This window comes from Lolium rigidum, chromosome 6, assembly GCF_022539505.1.
Source record: "Lolium rigidum isolate FL_2022 chromosome 6, APGP_CSIRO_Lrig_0.1, whole genome shotgun sequence".
Classification (NCBI taxonomy): domain Eukaryota; kingdom Viridiplantae; phylum Streptophyta; class Magnoliopsida; order Poales; family Poaceae; genus Lolium; species Lolium rigidum.
In genome coordinates, this window is record NC_061513.1 from 185,421,080 (window position 1) to 185,431,919 (window position 10,840).

The following is a 10,840-nucleotide window of genomic DNA, read 5'->3' on the forward strand; positions in this document are numbered from 1 at the left end:
TGATGAACACATTGCGTAGGATTACACGAACCCTCAATGCCGGAGTTAACAAGCTCCACAATAATGCTCATATTTTAGTAACCTTTAGTGTAAGATAGATCAAAAGACTAAACCAAGTACTAGCATAGCATGCACACTCGTCACCTTCATGCATATGTAGGAGGAATAGATCACATCAATATTATCATAGCAATAGTTAACTTCGCAATCTACAAGAGATCATGATCATAGCATAAACCAAGTACTAACACGGTGCACGCACTGTCACCTTTGCACACATGCAGGAGGAATAAAACTACTTTAATAACACATCACTAGAGTAGCACATAGATACTAGTGATACAAAACTCATATGAATCTCAATCATGTAAAGCAGCTCATGAGATCATTGTATTGAAGTACATAGGAGAGAGATTAACCACATAGCTACCGGTACAGCCCCGAGCCTCAATGGAGAACTACTCCCTCCTCATGGGAGCAGCAGCGGTGATGAAGATGGCGGTGGAGATGGCAGCGGTGTCGATGGAGAAGCCTTCCGGGGGCACTTCCCCGCTCCGGCAGGGTGCCGGAACGAGACTCCTGTCCCCCGGATCTTGGCTCCGCGACGGCGGCGGCTCCGGAACTTTTCTCGTATCGTGGCTTTCTCCGTAAGGGTTTTCGATGCGGGGGCTTTATATAGGCGAAGAGGCGGCGTCGGAAGGTCGAAGAGGCGGCCGGGGGTAAGGCGGCGCGGGCCAACCCTAGGCCGCGCCGGCCACCCTCCCGGTGGGCTCGTGGCCCCCTCCGGTCCTTCCCGGGTGTTCCGGAAGCTTCGTGGAAAAATAGGAACCCGGGCGTTGATTTCGTCCAATTCCGAGAATATTTCGTTACTAGGATTTCTGAAACCAAAAACAGCAGAAAACAGAACCGGCACTTCGGCATCTTGTTAATAGGTTAGTTCCAGAAAATGCGTAAATACGACATATAATGTGCATAAAACATGTAGGTATCATCAATAAAGTAGCATGGAACATAAGAAATTATCGATACGTTGGAGACGTATCAGACCCCTATGAGCCGGTGACGTACATCTCGCCTCCGAACCCCTACGATACCTTCATGGACGACCCATGGAACGAGGTAACTATGGTTTGCTCCCTTTTTTTGTTCCCCCATTCCTTTTTGAACCCTATTTTTGCTGGTTCCCTAGTAACTATTAGTGCCGATCTGTAGATGGTTGAGTATTGGGTTAATATGTGCGCCGATTTTATTCCATTTTGCTTTGATCCCTTCTTGATTTCGTTTAAGATTTGGAGTTCGGCCGTTCGGTTAATTTATGCAAGTAATAATGGGATCTCAATCAGTTAATTTATGGGATCTCAGTCAGTTATTTTATGCAGGAATCAAAAGATATCAACCGTTTAATTTTGCAAATATTCTGGAATCTGTTCAAAATCAGATCTGGAATCTGTTTCTTTGCCTATGATGAATCGTTGGGCACAAATTTTTACAGAGTGGGTTCAGCGAACCATTGCTGTGTACAAATCTGTTGTGCATGAGCTATGGTTCGCTAACACCATCCCCGTAGACATATAATCGTGTGCACTCTAACCGAGGCCGGCTCTGTTTTTCCTTACTTTGTTATCATGCACGTTAGTCATCGTTGCATCTCATTCACTAATAGTTCCCGTTTGATATGGATCAGCGTATGCGGCGGCGACGTCGGCAGCGACGACGAGCACCATGACGTCAAGACTCGCCAGTGTCCGCGGAGGCTGCAGGTCGGCCGATACGTCTCCTACTTCGCCAAGGGTGTCTACAAGTGCCCCTTCTGCACTAGGAGGCTCGGCCGCACTGACTTCAACCGCCTCCTCACGCATGCCGAGAACATCGGCAACACCAACCCCAAGGTCGGCGCGTCGGTGAACCCCCACTCCTTCCGCGCCAAGCACATGGCGCTCGGCATGCACCTCCGCAGCATCCAGCGGGTGGAGATCTCCGCCGGGCGCATGCCTCCGCTCAAGCCCAAGGCTCCCAAGGGGAGCAACAAGTGGAGGCAGATGGGGTAGGCGGAGTCCTGGACGTGTGCTGCTGCTGCTGCAAAGCAGCTTCTATTTTGTTGTTAGCTAGGGATCCCTTGTTGTTATGTTGTTATGTAACATCCCAAAAATTTCCTAATTTTGGAATGTTAAAATTAATAAATTAAGTTGATTGAATTGTTTGACTTTGATTTGGAATTATGAATGAAAAGAAATTTTGATGACTTGTTTGAATTTTATTTTTCAACCTTGCTTTAAAATATTTTTATACGAGTGGATTAACGTGACTGTCCAAATTGTTTTCATTTTTGTTTCAACCTTCTTTAGTTTGAACTAAAGTAATTATCCAACCATACTAAATGTATAAAGAGAGGGAATAAAATGACTTTCCCAAATTATGGTGGATTAATGCTTGATATGCCTATTTGATTATTATTTGAATTTTTGGATCTTTTCAAATATTTTCCAATGTTTCACGAGAGGAAATAATATGACATTTCCAATTAAAAGCAAAGTTTTGGAGAAACTTCTGTCTGGGGTTATTTGCATCTAAGTAACATTCTGTATTTTGGGAAAATCAAGAGAGATGATAATATGACTTCATCATGATTAATTTTCGATTTACTTTATATTTTAAATCTCATTGAAAAATGATTTATTTTGTATTTCGTGTATGTTTGAGTTTGTTTGAATTGATTGAGTGATTGAAACTAAAACTCCACTAAATAAAAAAAATGCACAAGTAGCTATATAGCCAAAGTGCATAAAATATTTTTGTATATTTTTTTTCAGGCCGAAAAGAGACTTCCCTATGCATAATTTACATGTTTTGGTTTTCAAGATTTAATTGAATAATTATCTTTTTCCTAAATAAAAGAAAACAAAAGCAAATAAAGGAACGATGTGCTGCATGTGGACACACACGTACCAAACGAAGCCACCGTCCTCCGCGCACGACCGTATCAGCCAGATTGGCTTGGCCAGCCAACGTACGCGGAGCCAACCCTTTACCTTTTTTTTCTCTCTTTCTCCTCTAATGATGCTGACAGCTGGGGCCCATATATCTTCTTCAACCTCCAGGGTGAGTTCGACATGAACACGGGACGAACCAATCGCCTCAAATCCTCAGATTTTCGCCCCAAATCCGTTTGAATCCGTGACCCCCACGCCACGAAAACCCGTCTATATAAACTCCCGCATCAGCCCCTCTCCGTTTTTCTAAAATTCGCAAACCCACCTGAGAGCTCGTTCCGATCTCGCCGGAGTTCCGCCGTCCCGGACTTGAAGTCGAGGTTCCAGGGCCTCCCTGCCTCTACTTTTCTCTCTAAGCTTCCTAGTTCGTCGACTACATTCTCCTCACCTCCTTTTCCCTCGCACAGGACCCCGGAAACGAGCAGACATGGACGCTGAAGTTCCGCCGGAGTTCGTCGCTTCTGGCCGGGGATAGGCTCCGTTCTGGACCAGGAAGATCATCTACTCGAGCCGCACCTCGCCATCACCTTCATCAAGCCACCACCATCCACGCTGAGAGCCGCGCCCGTCTGCTTCGTCGTCGTCGTGCTCCACCACACCCAGCATCGTTCGTAGCAGATACCATGTACGTATCTTTAACCGGTACAGCCTATCATGCCTCGCCACGTTCCTTTATTTTTTTTTCCCTCGCGCATGTACTGACCCGATCGATCGGTTCCAGAGTGCTAGCTTCCGTTCCAGTCAAAACATCAAAATTTTATATCTTCAAATCTAGAGGTCTGTTTCAGATTTTATTTCTTGCGTTGAATTCGTAATTAAAAGATCTATCTAATGGTACTAGTTTTTCTAAATATAGATTTTATCAAATCTGCAACCTTAAAACTTGAATTCCAATTCCGTTTTAGGTTTCTTTAAATCAGCGAGTTTCGTTCGATTAAATTCATTGCGTTAGAGTTTTTCTTTTCTTATTTCAAAATTGACTTGGTCGAATCGCACCGCGCAAAGTTGATGTGGTGCCGTGCCGAAGCTGAAGTGGATGTTGAAGTCGGAGCTACAGTAACCATCAGATTAGGATCGACCCGAGCATCTTCGCCGCGACGAGTTCTAAATCGCGAAAACGCTAATACTTTGAAAAATCATAGTTAAATAACCGTAACTCCATTTTGATCGATTCTTTTTGCGTTAGTTTTATAATTTTAATATCTACACTTTGGAGTTGGAATTTCGAATTTATGAACAATTAATCTGCATGATTGAATTTTTGAAGTTTTAAACTTAATTTGAACATATTTGGAGTTATATAAATCCTATTAAATTATTTTTTTTGCAAATTGATCCTTATGAACATATCTATCATTTGTACCAAACATAATTACTATAATACGAAATAAATATATAATTTAATGTTATTTTGTATTTTCTTTGTTTTACATGATTGTGTTTTATTTGGCTCTTTATTTGCAATGGTTGTTTATTGCGTGTAATTTTTCTATGCGTTAGATTTATTCGGAGTGCGAGAGAAAGTTCACGAGGAAGAAATCATCATCAAATATTACTAAGGCAAGTTACACCTTTGTTCAAATTTTTGTCCCAAGTTTTCTATGCATGTATTTTTCCTTCAAATGAATAGTATGCATGTGTAGGATGTTTTGGTAGATTTTACTTGGTAAAATATTTTGCAAGTTGCGTGCTATTTTGTAGATTGCCATGAGTAGAAATATTACTTAGAAATATTTCCACTTGATATCATGGTCATAGGAATCCCTAAATTTTTCTAAGTGCTATGCTTATGCTACGTAATTATAAAAAGGGGTTCGAAACAAGAAAATTTTCTAAGTACTTGAGCTCTGTTTATGAGCGCAACTTTTCTCCCAAAATCCTCCTTCAAAATAAAACTAAGTTTTCTTCTGGGCGGAATGGTTTTGACGGGACAACGAGTGTGAGATTGGTGGAGGACTGCCGCCCAGGATCAAAGAAGTCCGCCATGTTCCGGATGTCGAGGCTTCCAAGTGCAACCACAATACAATATGGGCTCTGTCTTGGCTAAGTACTTAGTGGGAAACCTCACCTGGGTACCGCCATTTGGAGGAATTTTGGGCACGGGCGGATCCGGAAGGTGGAGGGGCTACTAAGGAAAAGCTTCGTCGTGACCTCGTCCTGGCCTTAATGAAGATGAAGAATTTTGGCAAAAAGGCTTGGTTGTGAATTGTGGGTAAAGAGCGCAGCCTCTCGAGAGTGTTAACCTGATCGATCAGCCGTGTCCACGGTAACAGGACAATTTGAGCATCTGAAGGATGGAGCCTCTGAATGATTTCCTCTCTCTTTTCAAAGAAGTTTTCAAAACCCTATGGCGTGTGTAATATCGTTCATAGGTGGGTTTTGGGGACTTGGTGTGTAATATCCAAGTGCTCGGGACTTGGTGTGTAATATCCAAGAGTTTGGGACTTGGTGTGTCATATCCAAGTGTTAGGTTGATTTGGACACTTGGTGTGTAATATCCATGTGTTCCACTCGGCCAATATTATTTATCAATGTTTTGCAAAGTAGGATAAAAGATTTTCTCTCTTTAACTTTGTAAAAATTGGCTTTACGCAAATAAATCTCAAGCCTCCTCTTGTTTGCCTTGCATGTAGATGTAGTCAATTTTTCTCTTCTTGGTGTAATTTGCCATACATTCAAAGTATTGACCACTCTCGTGGCTGCAACCTTTCATGTTGCAGGTTATTCGACGACTTGTGAGAATGCGTAGGACGCGAGTCTACACTCAACGAGCCTGTGGCATTGATGGGACTCCAAGATGTTATTTCGTTTTCCGTTGTATTGAGCTAGCCTTTGGCTACGCAAGTTGTTATAATATGTACTATGGATTATTCGAATCGTGTAACAAAGACTTGTGGTTTACATGATAATTCATCGACTGTGAGTGCTAGCTAATGATCCAGGGACTAGCATGTTTAATCACAGGGACTTTGGATCCTACCAGATCCGGGGTCGTTACAGATGGTATCAGAGCATAAGTTGACTGTAGGACGTGACCTTAGTCATGGAAAACCTTAGGACTAATACTTTCTAAGTAATTTTCGAAATACTCTTGTACTACTCATCTTCTATACTGAACATTTTCTAATCCCTTCTCTTTTCAAAATTAATAGTTGACCTTAACCCACTTCAAGAGACTACTCAAGACGATATCTTACAGCAAGTCAGATCTACAATGTTCCTGCCAATGATGCTTCAAGGATAACAATAGTCTACCGAATGCTCTGAAGACCTTGAAGTACTATGAAGATTTAGAAGACTAGAAGACTACAAAGACACTTCTGAAGACTGTGAAGACTATGAAGATTTCAAGTTCCCTATTAGGGACCAAACCTAGATAGACTTCACTACAACGTTAGGTGCGATGACTTGTGAGTTGTCATTTTTATTATTTTGTTGACAACAACAAAAATCAAAATAATTTTTTTTGTATGGGGTATCTGTGTCTCTTTCTCGTTTCTCACTAGTCTATTCTTCCCTATCTTGAACCCTTTGAGAGTGAAACACAATGGGGATGACTTGGAGATCTGCAAAATGGATTCAAGACATATTCACGAATCAAATGCTATCAATATGGACGCACAGAAGATAGTCTACCGTGTTGATCAACATTTAGCAGAGAAACACTTCAACATGGCGGGAGATGCATGCAATATTCGACGACCAACGCAAAGGAATCATCTCAAAATACTCCATGTAGAGCTTGGACGATTTCACTTTGCCATTCAGGCTTAAACGACACAAGATGAAGACATCAGGGCATGCTAAAAGATAGATGATTTGAAGAGCTTCAAACGATGGAGCAAAATTCTAGCATACTCTAAGCGACTTTCTTTTAAGGGTGGTAGAAACCTAGTCTATCCCAAACCCTTTCTTTCTAGCCTTCTCGAATCTCGAGGACGAGATTCCTTTTAAGGGTGGTAGTCTGTAACATCCCAAAAATTTCCTAATTTTGGAATGTTAAAATTAATAAATTAAGTTGATTGAATTGTTTGACTTTGATTTGGAATTATGAATGAAAAGAAATTTTGATGACTTGTTTGAATTTTATTTTTCAACCTTGCTTTAAAATATTTTTATACGAGTGGGTGACTGTCCAAATTGTTTTCATTTTTGTTTCAACCTTCTTTAGTTTGAACTAAAGTAATTATCCAACCATACTAAATGTATAAAGAGAGGGAATAAAATGACTTTCCCAAATTATGGTGGATTAATGCTTGATATGCCTATTTGATTATTATTTGAATTTTTGGATCTTTTCAAATATTTTCCAATGTTTCACGAGAGGAAATAATATGACATTTCCAATTAAAAGCAAAGTTTTGGAGAAACTTACGTCTGGTATTATTTGCATCTAAGTAACATTCTGTATTTTGGAAAAATCAAGAGAGATGATAATATGACTTCATCATGATTAATTTTCGATTTACTTCATATTTTAAATCTCATTGAAAAATGATTTATTGTATTTCGTGTATGTTTGAGTTTGTTTGAATTGATTGAGTGATTGAAACTAAAACTCCACTAAATTATAAAAAAAGAAGAATGCACAAGTAGCTATATAGCCAAAGTGCATAAAATATTTTTGTATATTTTATTTCAGGCCGAAAAGAGATTTCCCTATGCCTAATTTACATGTTTTGGTTTTCAAGATTTAATTGAATAATTATCTGTTAAGTTTTTCCTAAATAAAAGAAAACAAAAGCAAATAAAGGAAAGATGTGCTGCATGTGGACACACACGTACCAAACGAAGCCACCGTCCTCCGCGCACGACCGTATCAGCCAGATTGGCTTGGCCAGCCAACGTACGCGGAGCCAACCCTTTACCTTTTTTTTTCTCTCTTTCTCCTGTAATGATGCTGACAGCTGGGGCCCATATATCTTCTTCAACCTCCAGGTTGAGTTCGACATGAACACGGGACGAACCAATCGCCTCAAATCCTCAGATTTTCGCCCCAAATCCGTTTGAATCCGTGACCCCCACGCCACGAAAACCCGTCTATATAAACTCCCGCATCAGCCCCTCTCCGTTTTTCTAAAATTCGCAAACCCTAGACCACCTGAGAGCTCGTTCCGATCTCGCCGGAGTTCCGCCGTCCCGGACTTGAAGTCGAGGTTCTAGGGCCTCCCTGCCTCTACCTTTCTCTCTAAGCTTCCTAAATCGTCGACCGTACTCTCCTCACCTCTTTTTCCCGCACGCAGGACCCCGGAAACGACGCAGACATGGACGCTGAAGTTCCGCCGGAGTTCGTCGCTTCTGGCCGGGGATAGGCTCCGTTCTGGACCAGGAAGATCATCTACTCGAGCCGCACCTCGCCATCACCTTCATCAAGCCACCACCATCCACGCCGAGAGCCGCGCCCGTCTGCTTCGTCGTCGTCGTGCTCCACCACACCCAGCATCGTTCGTAGCAGATACCATGTACGTATCTTTAACCGGTACAGCCTATCATGCCTCGCCACGTTCCTTTATTTTTTTTCCCTCGCGCATGTACTGACCCGATCGATCGGTTCCAGAGTGCTAGCTTCCGTTCCAGTCAAAACATCAAAATTTTATATCTTCAAATCTAGAGGTCTGTTTCAGATTTTATTTCTTGCGTTGAATTCGTAATTAAAAGATCTATCTAATGGTACTAGTTTTTCTAAATATAGATTTTATCAAATCTGCAACCTTAAAACTTGAATTCCAATTCCGTTTTAGGTTTCTTTAAATCAGCGAGTTTCGTTCGATTAAATTCATTGCGTTAGAGTTTTTCTTTTCTTATTTCAAAATTGACTTGGTCGAATCGCACCGCGCAAAGTTGATGTGGTGCCGTGCCGAAGCTGAAGTGGATGTTGAAGTCGGAGCTACAGTAACCATCAGATTAGGATCGACCCGAGCATCTTCGCCGCGACGAGTTCTAAATCGCGAAAACGTTAATACTTTGAAAAATCATAGTTAAATAACCGTAGCTTCGTTTTGATCGATTCTTTTTGTGTTATTTTTATAATTTTAATATCTACACTTTGGCGTTGGAATTTCAAATTTATGAACAATTAATCTGCATGATTGAATTTTTGAAGTTTTAAACTTAATTTGAACATATTTGGAGTTATATAAATCCTATTAAATTATTTTTTCTGCAAATTGATCCTTATGAACATATCTAACATTTGTACCAAACATAATTACTGTAATACGAAATAAATATATAATTTAATGTTATTTTGTATTTTCTTTGTTTTACATGATTGTGTTTTATTTGGCTCTTTATTTGCAATGGTTGTTTATTGCGTGTAATTTTTCTATGCGTTAGATTTATTCGGAGTGCGAGAGAAAGTTCACGAGGAAGAAATCATCATCAAATATTACTAAGGCAAGTTACACCTTTGTTCAAATTTTTGTCCCAAGTTTTCTATGCATGTATTTTTCCTTCAAATGAATAGTATGCATGTGTAGGATGTTTTGGTAGATTTTACTTGGTAAAATATTTTGCAAGTTGCGTGCTATTTTGTAGATTGCCATGAGTAGAAATATTACTTAGAAATATTTCCACTTGATATCATGGTCATAGGAATCCCTAAATTTTTCTAAGTGCTATGCTTATGCTACGTAATTATAAAAAGGGGTTCGAAACAAGAAAATTTTCTAAGTACTTGAGCTCTGTTTATGAGCGCAACTTTTCTCCCAAAATCCTCCTTCAAAATAAAACTAAGTTTTCTTCTGGGCGGAATGGTTTTGACGGGACAACGAGTGTGAGATTGGTGGAGGACTGCCGCCCAGGATCAAAGAAGTCTGCCATGTTCCAGATGTCAGAGGCTTCCAGTGCAACCACAATACAATATGGGCTCTGTCTTGGCTAAGTACTTAGTGGGAAACCTCACCTGGGTACCGCCATTTGGAGGAATTTTGGGCACGGGCGGATCCGGAAGGTGGAGGGGCTACTAAGGAAAAGCTTCGTCGTGACCTCGTCCTGGCCTTAATGAAGATGAAGAATTTTGGCAAAAAGGCTTGGTTGTGAATTGTGGGTAAAGAGCGCAGCCTCTCGAGAGTGTTAACCCGATCGATCAGCCGTGTCCACGGTAACAGGACAATTTGAGCATCCGAAGGATGGAGCCTCGAATGATTTCCTCTCTCTTTTCAAAGAAGTTTTCAAAACCCTATGGCGTGTGTAATATCGTTCATAGGTGGGTTTTGGGGACTTGGTGTGTAATATCCAAGTGCTCGGGACTTGGTGTGTAATATCCAAGAGTTTGGGACTTGGTGTGTCATATCCAAGTGTTAGGTTGATTTGGACACTTGGTGTGTAATATCCATGTGTTCCACTCGGCCAATATTATTTATCAATGTTTTGCAAAGTAGGATAAAAGATTTTCTCTCTTTAACTTTGTAAAAATTGGCTTTACGCAAATAAATCTCAAGCCTCCTCTTGTTTGCCTTGCATGTAGATGTAGTCAATGTTTCTCTTCTTGGTGTAATTTGCCATACATTCAAAGTATTGACCACTCTCGTGGCTGCAACCTTTCATGTTGCAGGTTATTCGACGACTTGTGAGAATGCGTAGGTCGCGAGTCTACACTCAACGAGCCTGTGGCATTGATGGGACTGCAAGATGTTATTTCGTTTTCCGTTGTATTGAGCTAGCCTTTGGCTACGCAAGTTGTTATAATATGTACTATGGATTATTCGAATCGTGTAACAAAGACTTGTGGTTTACATGATAATTCATCGACTGTGAGTGCTAGCTAATGATCCAGGGACTAGCATGTTTAATCACAGGGACTTTGGATCCTACCAGATCCGGGGTCGTTACATGTTAGTATGATGGTG